At 36.9% G+C, this 12100-nt stretch overlaps 1 protein-coding gene across 4 annotated transcripts in view; it reads left to right on the plus strand.

Moving 5' to 3' along the window:
- The window catches only part of UPF2 (UPF2 regulator of nonsense mediated mRNA decay), a 111548-nt gene that overhangs the window by 48613 nt on the left and 50835 nt on the right, over nucleotides 1-12100 (plus strand). The gene's annotated exons all lie outside the window — the stretch shown is intronic.

A 12100-nucleotide genomic window follows, 5' to 3' on the forward strand; every position in this document is an offset into this window, starting at 1 on the left:
TTTCAGTATAAATTTCTTTTTTGTTTCTTAAGGAGATGATTGAGAAAGGCTTGAAACTTCCAGATAGTGGGACTTTTTTGTTATATTTCATAATTTGGTTAATAATTATATTCTTACTGTACTATGAATAGAAAATACAGTTTAATTCTTTTGGAATTTTTAAAAATTTTCGTTCTGGCCTTTATAGAATCAATATTTGTGAACATTCCACAAGATTTTTTTTTTTTAAGGTTACATTCTTTGTTTTTTTTTTAATATATTTTTTCAAGTTTTTATTTATTTTGAGAAAAAGACAGAATGAGCGAGAGAGGGGGAGAGAGAAAGGGAGAGAATCCCAAGTAGGCTCTGGACTTTAACCTTGAAGCCTGACATGGGGCTCAGACTCCCGAACTATGAGATGGTTATCTGAACTGAAACAATAGATACTTAACCTACTGAGCCACCCAGGTGCCCCTAAATCTTACATTCTTTGTTTTTATGGTGCAGAGTTAAATGTATTGACAGGGGAGTTTACAGTATTAAATAACTTTTATTAAGTTCTTCTGTTCTCTTGACCTTTTTTGTCCACTTGCCCAGGGGTCCTGGGCAGAGAGGTAAATTAAAGACTGCTGTTGATGACGTGTGTTGTTGTCCTAGTAACTGCTGTGATTTCAGTTTTTGAAATGTTACTGTTATGTTACTTGGTGTGAAGATAAAACTTACACCTCAGTGTGAATTTCACCTTTTGTCATTATAAAGTGTCATTCTTCATTTTATTTATTCTTTTCTTTGGCCTGATACTTCATTATCTGGTATTTACATTATAATTTCTAATTTCTTTTCATTTGTGTTTTTATAGTATGCTTTTGCCCTTTTATATTCTGTCTTTCAGAATAGATTTATTTTAGTTGAGTCTTTCTTGTATGTTCTTTGTGTGTGTGTGAGAGAGACAGAGAGAGGGAGAGAGAGAGAACGAGCTGGGGATGGGCAGGAGAGAGAGAGAGAGAGAACAAGCTAGGGATGGGCAGGGAGAGGGAGTGCAAGCCTAGGAGAGGGACAGAGGGCGAAAACCTTAAGCACTTAATCTGAGGATGGAATCCGACACAGGGCTCGATCCCACAACCCTGGGATCATGACCTGAGCTAAAATCAAGAGTTGGACTGTCAACCTAGTGAGCCATCCACGTGCTTCCTATCTAGTATATTCTTGAATTGAATTTTACTTTGAGATTTGTTGTGAAAATACATTTCTTTTAATTGTTAGGATTTTTATGTTATTTTTAAAAATAATTTTATTAAAAAAATTTTTTTAATGTCTAATTTTGAGAAGAAGACAGAGTGCAAACAGGGAAGGATCACAGAGAGAGGGAGACACAGAATCCGAAGCAAGCTCCAGGCTCTGAGCTGTCAGCACAGAGCCCGATGCAGGGCTCAAACTCATAAACTATGAGAGCATGATCTGAGCTGAAGTCTGACACTTAACTGACTGAGCCACCCAGGTGCCCGTAATTTTATTTTTTGTAATGCTTGTTTATTTTGAGAGAATGAGAGCACAAGTGGGGGGGGAGGAGGAGGGGAGAGAGAGAGAGAGAGAGAGAGAGAGAGAGAGAATCCCAAGCAGGATCTGCATTGTCAGCACAGAACCAAACGTGGAGCTTGAACACATGAGCCATGAGATCATGACTTGAGCCAAAATCAAGAGTTGGACGCTTTACTGACTGAGCCACACAGGCACCCCTAGGCTTTTTACATTTTTGATAAGGCATATATGATTGTTCCCTGTTCTGTTATATTATTTGTCTTTTTTGGTTTAATTTTTAAAAAGTCTTTCATTGTGTAATCGGTATTTTATTTGCCGTACATGTTTCTGATTTGAGGAAGGTTTGTATTTTTATTTTAATAGTTACCTTCATAATTATAGATTTGGTTCTTGGTCATTTAGATGTTTTTAGATGTGTTTGTTGTTCCTACCACAAGTGATGATAAAATTAACTGTGTTCTTGTCCTTTCTTCTCACTTCCTTTCCTCACCCATCTGGTATTGGTCCCTACTGTTATCTCTCTTAACGGTGGTTTCCTTTTTTAGGTGGTTTCCTTTTTTACCGTTAAGTGTGCTTATGCTTGTATCATATGGTTTATCAGCTTGAATGTTAATTCGCTTGCAGCACTATGAATGGGCAAGCTGGAAGCTTACCAGACTTCCCCTCCTCTTTTTCATTTTCCCTCCCCTTGTTTTGTCTCTATGTTGATAACACATCCTGATAAGGAATGTGACATTTACATCCTCAGTTGTCACTCTAACCCCCTCATTTGTTTTATCTTAATTCTACAGCTTAAAATATTCCATGCTCCCTGCCAGTCTTGTTTCTCTGGTTTCCTCAGTTACCTGTTTGTTTTTTTGTTTTCTTGTTTTTTTTTTTTTTTGTTTTTTTTTTGCTGAAGTTTATCTTCTAATTATTTTCTGAAGGAGAGTTCTTGGGGAAAAATATCCCTTGAGTTCTTGTACAGAGTGATGGGTCTGTAGATTCATTACTTACAGGACAGCTTGGCTGGTTATTAAAGGACCCACGGCCCATACATTTTCCCTGAATACCTGGAGTCATCTGGCATTGCTACTACTGTGGAGAAATTGGAGGCTAGCTTGCCTTTTTTCTTTCTGTAATTGACATGGTCATTTGGCTGCTCAGTTAATTTTTTTTCCTAGTAAATCCAGTGGCTTTACTAGGATGAAGATGCTGTGTTGTTTATCATTCTGGGTCACTCTCCACGCCCTTTCAGTTTTCGTATTGAATACTTCAGGGAAGTTTTCCTCATTTTCATTTTTAAATATGTTTGAATACTTGTTCTGTTTTCTTGTTGTGGTTTTCTTTTTTGGGTACTCCAGATATGCATATGTTGAATCTCCTCTGCGTATTTCTAGCTGTCATATTCTCACTGATCCCTTTTTTTAGTGTTGTCTTATCCTCAGTCTCTTACTCGGTTTTCTACATAGTTCTCCCCTGTGCTCCCTTCCTCACTTCTTCTGGAATCATTTAGTATTTTTAAAATCACGGCAAAATGTTTGGCCACAATTTTCATATATTTCATGGCAGTATTTTTCTAGTAAATTTTGGTATTTTTAAAGGAACTGTTCGTTTTCTTTTTCTTCCTTATTTAAAAAAAATTTTTACTACATTTTTAAAAAGTAATCTTTAACCTGGGGTGCCTGGGTGGCTCAGTCGGTTGGGCATCTGACTTCGTCTCAGGTCATGGTCTCACAGTTGGTGGGTTCGAGCCCTACATTGCTGACAGCTCACACAGAGCCTGGAGCCTGCTTTGATTCTGTGTCTCTGTCTCTCTGCACCCCCTACACTTGTGCTCTGTCTCTGTCTCTCAAAAAATAAACAAACATTTAAAAAAAAAGTAATCTCTATGCCTAGCATGGTGCTCAAACTCAGGACCCTGAGAACAAGAGTTGCATGCTCTACTGACTGAGCCAGCCATGTACCCCTCTCTGTTTTTTAAATAAATTGTTGTTAATAATAATAATAAATCATTTCCAAAAATTTGCCCTGTTTGGGTTAGCTCTCTGTTCACGTTTCACTTGTGGCTTCTGCTATAATTTACCTTGCATCGAATCTGTACTGATTTGGTAGCCCCAGTCAAACATTCTGCAGCATTTGGGTTTGCTCTGATAAATGAAGTTTACAAACTTCATCTTATATCATTGCCATAGTTTCCAAGACTGCTGAGGCACGGGAAGACAGCATGTGGATTCATCTCATTCTCTAGGTACAGTGGACAAAAAGTGATGCCTCATTTACACTCAGCCCGAATCCTGAGAAGGATCACAGGGACATTCATAAAATGTGGAGAAGCACATGGAGCCTTGGGCTAGCACTGCTGACTTCGCTTCACAAATACAGGGATTTGTTTTGGGTCATTAGATTTTTATTTCTCTAGTAAGTTCTCTTCCTGAAAACACTAAAAGCTGTTAATTATGGATTAGCGGGTAGAGGGAAGTCTGTTCAACAATGGAATTTACAAGTAGCATTGACTGTTACTCTTTACTGGCTTTTCTGTATTTTATATACATTTCAGATGAGCTGAGTTATAGAAAAATCTCTAATTCGTAGAAGAGCAGATGTCTCATCTGCCTGCTTTTCTAGTGTAAATAGTACTCTCTAGTCTCTAACAGTTTCGGTGTTGAGTTAAAATTTTGTCTTTTTAATGTTCCTGAGTGATTTGGAAAGTGAAGGCCTCTGTTTACACATCTGTGAAATGGTGTATTAGAGTCTTAGAGTAGGCTAATATTTCCTGGTTGATGGTATATTTTTATTGATAAGAAAAACCTTTAATTTTGGAAGGTTTTTTGTTGTTTTTGTCTTAATCCCCAGGCATCTTTCTACCTTTCCTGCAACATTTGGCTTGTCCTGAGGATTATAACTTGGTCCCTAGGGAGGCCAGAGTAAAATGATAGTAGTCAAGTGCCAGTGAGTCTCCTCTCATTCTGTTTCTCATTCCCTTTCTCCTTGCCCTCAAAGATTCACAAATCCTTCTCCATCTTTTATTGATTTTATTCATTGAACCTTGAGTAAAAGAGATGACTGATCAGCTTTAAGGGGAGCAGTAAGAAGAGGAACAAAGGATGTTGGGTCTGGAATGAGCAGGCTAGAATATTCTCCTGGGTAGTAGCCAGTTATTCTTTGAGCCTCTAGACGTAGGGAGAGGTTCTTAATACCTTCTTTTAGCTCTTGCTCTTACGTAGCCTCACTTTCTGCCTATGCCCTTTGAGACTCTGCGGGACCCCGGACCCCTTTGGTAAGGTGCACCTTTCTGTTGGTGTGTCCTTTTCTCTCCCCCACCCTCCCCAAAGGACATGAATCCTTTTGAGTATCTTAATGGCCACTATTCTTTTCTGTGCCCAGGATTCCTTCCTTTATCCAGCTCATCCTGCCTGAGCTAACCGCATAATATGCTACCAAAATCAGAATGAATTGTTTAATAGTTATTTGAGTGCCTACAACTGTGAGGGCCCAAAGGTTTTATATAGACAGTAGACCCTTGAACAATGTGGGGGTTAGGTTAGGGGACTGGCCCTCTGCATAGTAAGAAATTCACATATAACTTGATTCTCCCAGAACTTATCTAATAGCCTGCTATTGACCAGAAGCCTTCCTGATAACATAAATAGCTGATTAACACATAATTTTGTTTGTTTATACAAACACATGTTATATATGTGATATATTTAATATTAACAAGTATTTTGTGTGTGTATTATATACTGTATTTTTACAATAAAGTAAGCTAGAGAAAAATGTTATTAAAATCATAAGGAAGAGAAAATAACATTTACAGTACTGTACATATACGTGGACCTGCATGGTTCAGACTTGTAATGTTCAGGGATCCCCTGGTTGCCCCTACTATCTGGAAGTAGAGTGTTCCTGTAAAACCTATTTTAAGCCAAAATGGTGTAAAATAAAGCAGTACCATAAATTCATATGGAAAAGTTTTTTAATGTGCCCAGACCCAAAGAAAAACCTCTTTTAGGCTTTTGTAGTACCTTGGGACACATTGTGGTAACAGAATCCATAATCCATCTAGGTGAGGCACAGATGCTCACAGACACAGTTCAGAGCTGTGGCGATGTGATGCTGAGATGCAGGGTTCCTGGGTGTGGAGCTTGGCTGGGCCACTTGCTGCCCCTGCTCTGTGCTGCCTCTAAATGCTTGCTGCAAAACCAGCGCTGAACATTGTGTATGCTTTTCACCTTTTTTCATAAAAGTGGGAAATCCTCTTTGGATGTTTTCCAGTTAGCAAAAACAGGTACAAATGTAGGTCTTAAGGAAAAGCAAAGTGGCATGATGTGGAAAGTCAGGGATTCCTGATCCAAGAGAATTTGACTGTCTTAGCTAGTCTGTGTAGGTTGGTTTAGGAAGCGTAAAACTGTATAAGTCTTAAGGTCCTTTATAGTTCTTTTCCTTTTAAAAAAAAAATTTTTTTTTTGAGATAATTCACATATTGTACAATTCACTTATTTGAAGTATACAATTTATCATCGTTCTAAATATATGCAGCCATCACTTTGGTATTTTAAACAGTTTTGTTCCCAGAGAAACTTCCTATACATTAGTACTCAATCCCATAATTTCTCTGCTCACCCTTTCCTTGACAAAGAAACCACTAACCTACTTTCAATCGCTTTGGATTTGCCTATTCTGAGTATTTCATATAAATGAAATCATACAGTATATGTCTTTTGTACTTAGCTTCTTTCACTTAGTATAATGTTTTCAAGATTCATTCATGTTGTAGCATGTATTTGAATTTCCTCCTTTTAAAAGCTGAATAATGGTCTTTTGTGTATATACACCATATTTTGTTTACCCATTTATCAGTTGGTGGACATTTGGGTTGTTTAGACTTTTTAGATACTTGGAATGATGCTGATACGATTTCTTGTGTGGATGTTTTAATTTTCTTGGGTATATATCTAGGAGTGAAATTGCTGTGTGCTATAGTAACTCTAATTTTGGTAATTGCCAAACTTTTTTCAGAGTGATTGCACCATTTTACATTCTCATCAGCACTGTATGAGGGGTCCAATTTCACTACATCCTCACCGACACTTCTTAATGTCCCTTTCCTGCTTATAGCCATCCTAGTGGGTGAGAAGTGCTAATCTCGCTGTGATTTTGGTCTGCATTTTCCTAATGGCTTCTGGTTTTAAGCATCTTTTCATGTGCTTGGTTGGCTTTTTGTATGTCTTCTTTGGAGAAATACCTTTTTAAATCTTTTGTCCTCTTTTCAATTATGTTATTTTTAATTATGCAGTTGTAAGAGTTCTTTACATGTTCTTTATGCGTGTGCCTTATCAAGTATAATTTGCAAATGTTTTCTATTGAGTTGTCTTTTCACTTTCTTGGTATCATTTGTAGTACAGACGTTTTAAAATTTGATGTCCCATCTGTACAATTTTTTTCATCTGTACAGTTCTTAAAGGTTTGATCTGAAACATGTTTTAATGTTCAGTGTATTTTTCCTTCATTAAATAAATGGTTAAAAAAATCTTATAGCTTGGTATTTTATCTCTCAGAAGGACTCCACAGAAATGAAATCTGGTAGAAATCCCCGTAGATACTTCGTATTATTTTATCATTTGTAATATAACTATAACATATAATTGAAGTTGCATATAAAGTGTTCATGTCATAAGTATATATATGTATCCATCATGTAGCTCAGGCTAGAGATCAGACCTAGCACCTCAGAAGGCCCCCTCACCTTAACTATCTTTTGGAATGTAAAGTCAGAATCAGGGAAAGGGCCTAGGAATATCTTAGTTCCTGTTCTGGTGTAGATGAACCCAGTATTGGTTTTAATGACTTTGAAGCCATATAGATTGCCAAGTTTTTACAGGAATGATCAGGATCTCTTTAGATTAATATATACAAACTGTTCAGAGAATGAAATGAATGCTTGATTCTTGAACAGCTTTTTCCTTTTAGTCTTTTGAAGCCTATTAGCATGGTCTACCACTAGATGGCACTATTGCCCTGAAAGTGGCAACATTGCTGAAAAAGTCTCTAGAACATTTGGTTGTTGATTTCAGAGTAAATGACTCCAGTCCTTTATTATGTTTCATCCTTCTTGAATCATCATCTGCTTCATTGTTTCAATAGAGAAAATCCTTTATACTCTTTAATTGAATGGTAGCAGTGTTCTTTCACACTGGTTCTTTTCCTAGGCATTTTTGAACAAGATAAAATTAATAGCTTCCACCAGTTAAATTCTTTAGATTTTAAGGAGGTGGGGGGGAAACCTGGACATTTCTTTTAGAAAGCTAATTGATTACAAGATAAAAACCTTTAAGAATTTCTTTTCTTCCCCCACAGTAACAAAAGTGTGTGTATTCCTGCATTCTTGTTACTTAATAATTACTGACTAGATGTTTACTAACTTCATCATTAACTGCTAGTGAGGTACTTAAATGTGTGATTCAAGAACTTGAAAATATAAGCAAGGTTTTACTGTTTAAGAAAAAGAACATTGTTTTTAAAACGGTTCACTCAGTAACTGTTGGTAAAAAATAGTCATCATTCTCTTAGAAGATGAAAATTCAGTTTTCAAAGTAAGGATTTGTTTATTTTCTAGTTGACTTTCAGAAAAGTCTAAAATAACATATGGCTAGCTTAAATTTTAACACAGAAATATGCGGTTTAGGTTGATTCAAATGTTTTATTTTATGCCTAATACAAATAAAATAAAACATTATTGTACCAGTGATGATTGGTACAGCATTTGACACTCCATTCCCTTGCAGGCTTATGTGCATAGAGGAGTAGAAAAGACAGAAAAACATACTTAAGCCGAGCTAACATTTAAGAACTATATAATTTATTACCTCATTTATAGTATAAAGGGTTTTATTTTGTGAAGTTATGAATCAGTAGTCAGAGTTTGAGGATTTAAATAGGGCAAGGTGAATTTTATAAGGAATTTTATAAACTCCTTAGTTTGAGAAAGATTTGGTGGGCTTTTTTGGAGTAGTAGATTCTGAGAAAATGGAATATCTAACTTTACTTTCACATGGCCAGTCTCCACAAAGTAAAAACCAGGATTACTAAACTACCTGGAAAAACAAACAAGAGTTAAGATCTTCCAGGGAATTCTTAAACTATTTTTTAAATTGCTGTGGAAGCTGAAAGCACTTAGCGGTGTTATTAGTTCACTAATGTGGGCCTGAATAGGTAGCACAGACTACTTTCCTTTAAAAAGGATACCTATCATCTGCCTCTCTTTTGGGACTGGAAGAAAGCTTTGATGTAGATTGGGCTGATTTTCTAGGAGAAGGAAAAAATGAAACAAAGTATAAGTGACTTGTCCTGGAAAAGAAGAAAAAGGAAGTGTTGGTTAACGCTTTTGATGCTGAGTATAATCTTACTCAGTTGAAAACTACATTGAGAAAGACAAAGAAGATAAAAATTAATTTTTAAAACTCAAGAGATGGTTCATGAGAAGCATTTAGAAAAGAATAAAAACATTTTTTATTTTTTGAAAAAAAATTTTAATATTTAGTTATTTTTGAGAGAGAGGAAGAGTGCTTGCCTGCATGCGCACAGGAGAGTGCAAAGAGAGAGGGAGACACAATCTGAAGTAGGCTTCGCTGTGCTGACAGCTCGGAGCCTGATGTGGGGCGCGAACTCATAAACTGTGAGATCGTGCCCTGAGCCGAAATTAAGAGTCCGATGCTTAACTGGCTAAGCCACCCAGCCGCCCCAAGAAGAACATTTTAAAAGTTTAAGAAAGGAGCCAGATAATAAACTAAAAATGTTTTTTGAAACACTTGAAAATCTCAGTGAAACATAATTTTTTTGGGAAAAAAATACATTTCCAAACTATTTCAAAATAAAATAGACCAGAGAAATTATCAGTTAATTTCATCTTAAGTAGTCCAAGGCTAGATAGCTTTATTGAGTTCTTTTGATCTTTTATGGAAGAAGTAATTTCTCTGCTGTGTTGGTCATAGAAAAGCAACCTTGCCATTTCATAGTATAAATAGGCAGAATCTGACTGCCTATTGAATTTCTTTTTTGAATGTTGATATAAAAATTCTGAGCAAAACACTAGCAAATCATATTTAATAGTATATTTTTAAAAATCCAGGAGGTTCAAAGGCAATTGATCTTAGGAATAAAAAGATACTTTATTTTTTAATGTTTTTATTTATTTTTGAGAGAGAGTATGCAAGCTAGGGAGGGACAGAAAAGGGGGGACAGAGGATCTGAAGCAGGCACTGAGCTAACAGCACAGAGCACGATGCAGGGCTCGAATTCATGAACAGTGAGATCATGACCTGAGCAGCAGTCAGATGCTTGACTGACTGAGCTACACAGGGACCCCTAAAAAGATACTTTAGTTAGGAAACATAGATACAATGTAGGAAAAATAAGAAACTGTATGATTATCCTATTAATTGTATAAAAGGTATTTGATAGGCTAGCTTTAATAAAATGTAAAACTTGATGAAGCTTAATATTATTTTTATAAAAGTAGCAGATGATACTTCCTCATCATGGTGAAGAATATTTTAAGACTGAGAGTGCCTGGGTGGCTCAGTTGGTTGAGCACCTGACTTTGGCTCAGGCCATGATCACACAGTGTGTGGGTTTGAGCCCTGCATCAGGCTTTTGCTGACAGCTCAGAGCCTAGAGCTTGCTGCAGTTTCTGTGTCTCCCTTTCTCTGTCTGCCCCTCTCCTGCTTACACTCTGTCTCTCTAAAATAAAAATTTAAAGTTGCTTGTTTGTATTTGGTAATTGGTTATAAACTGAAACAGAAAAAATGTATTTTTTCCTGAAGTGGGTTTGAAAAACAAATGAAAACCTAGTATCTTAACTAAAATGTATTATATTAAAATACAATATTACATCCAAAGTTTGAAAATTTAAAAAGTATATTTGCTATTAGTGTGAATCCATTTGCTAAGCAAGAAAAATTGAAGGTTCATTTGTCTTAGGCTTTTTTTGCACTAATAGACATAAAGAAAATCACTGCATATTAATGAGTATCTTACAGGAATACTTCATTTTGTAATATCAAGGAGTAATGTGACCTTCATGTGTGTATTTTCTGTGATAGGAGTTTAACCTTCAGTTGATAAAACTTCTTAAATAATTTAAAGAAACCTTAAACGTGTTGAGATTTAGATCTTTACTTAATGGATTGAACTTTTTTTTTTAATGTTTATTTATTTTTGAGAGAGAGAAAGAGAGCGTGTGCATGCGAGCAAGCGGGGAGGGGCAGAGAGAGAGGGAGACATGATCCGAAGCAGACTCTAGGCTCCAAGCTGTCAGCACACAGCCCAGTGCAGGGCTCGAACCCACAAGCTGTGAGATCATGACCCGAGCCCAAGTCAGATGCTTAACCAACTGAGCCACCTAGGCGCCCCTAATGGATTGAACTTTTTATTATTTCAGTAAAGAGGAATATGATGCCTTTAACAAAATTTATGGAGATACTACTGCAAAGCCACTATTTCTGATTTTTCTCAACATCTGTTAACCTTATTTATGAAATGGTGATCAGAATACCCACCTTGTAAAATGGTTATTAGTATCAAAAAGGTAAATAATGTATATTAGATGCCTAGGACAGAGCCTGGCATGTTAGTAAGAACTAAGTGGGGGCACCTGGGTGGCTCAGTCGGTTAAGCGTCCGACTTCGGCTCAGGTCACGATCTCACAGTTCGTGGGTTCGAGCCACGTGTCAGGCTCTGGGCTGACAGCTAGCTCAGATCCTGGATGCTGTTTCAGATTCTGTGTCTCTCCCTCTCTCTCTGACCCTCCCCTGCTCACGCTGTCTCTCTCTCTCTCTTTCTCTCTCTTTCTCTCTCTCTCAGAACTAAAACATTAAAAAATTTTTTTTAAATTAAAAAAAACCTAAGTGATCATTTAGAAAAGAAGTTATAATAGTCAAGAAGGAATGCAAAGTTTTTCAGGCTCTTAAGTATGAATTTGAGCATTTTTCTTCCCTTTCAAATTTACCTCCATTCTTCCTTTCTTTGCTGTGTATCTTCTTTTGTCTCAGGCTTAATCTGTTCATGTTGGGAGTTTTCCAGATCTAATCTTAAGCCTTGGATAATGTGCAGACTTTGATGATCAAACCTTTTTCTTCACTCCATAGTGATGTATTAGGGATAACTAAGGCCTGTAGGATTGTTGTTTCTGTCCTCAATGGCTTTAGGCTATGTTAGTAGTTTTTTGAGCTCTTGGGTTGAATTTGTATAGTTTTTGATTTTTTTTTTTTATGTTTATACATTTTTGAGAGAGCGAGTGCAAGTCAGGGATGGGCAGAGAGAGAGGGAGGGAGACACAGAATCTGAAGGCCCCAGGCTCCAAGCTGTCAGCCCAGAACCCAGCTTGGGGCTCAGGCCCACAAACTGTGAGATCATGACCTGAGCCCAAGTCGGACGCTAACCAAGTGAGCCGCTTGGGCACCCTGAATTTATAGTTTTTAAACTTCCTTTCTCACTGTCAACTCCCCATTACTTGGTACTGTCAGTGCAGCTGCTGTTTTGAGTTCCTCACTGCTTCTCATCTACAGTGTCTGATCTGTTCAGTGTTGCATCATTGGGTAAT

The sequence above is a fragment of the Crocuta crocuta genome, unplaced genomic scaffold, assembly GCF_008692635.1.
Source record: "Crocuta crocuta isolate KB4526 unplaced genomic scaffold, BGI_CrCroc_1.0 scaffold32, whole genome shotgun sequence".
NCBI lineage: Eukaryota > Metazoa > Chordata > Mammalia > Carnivora > Hyaenidae > Crocuta > Crocuta crocuta.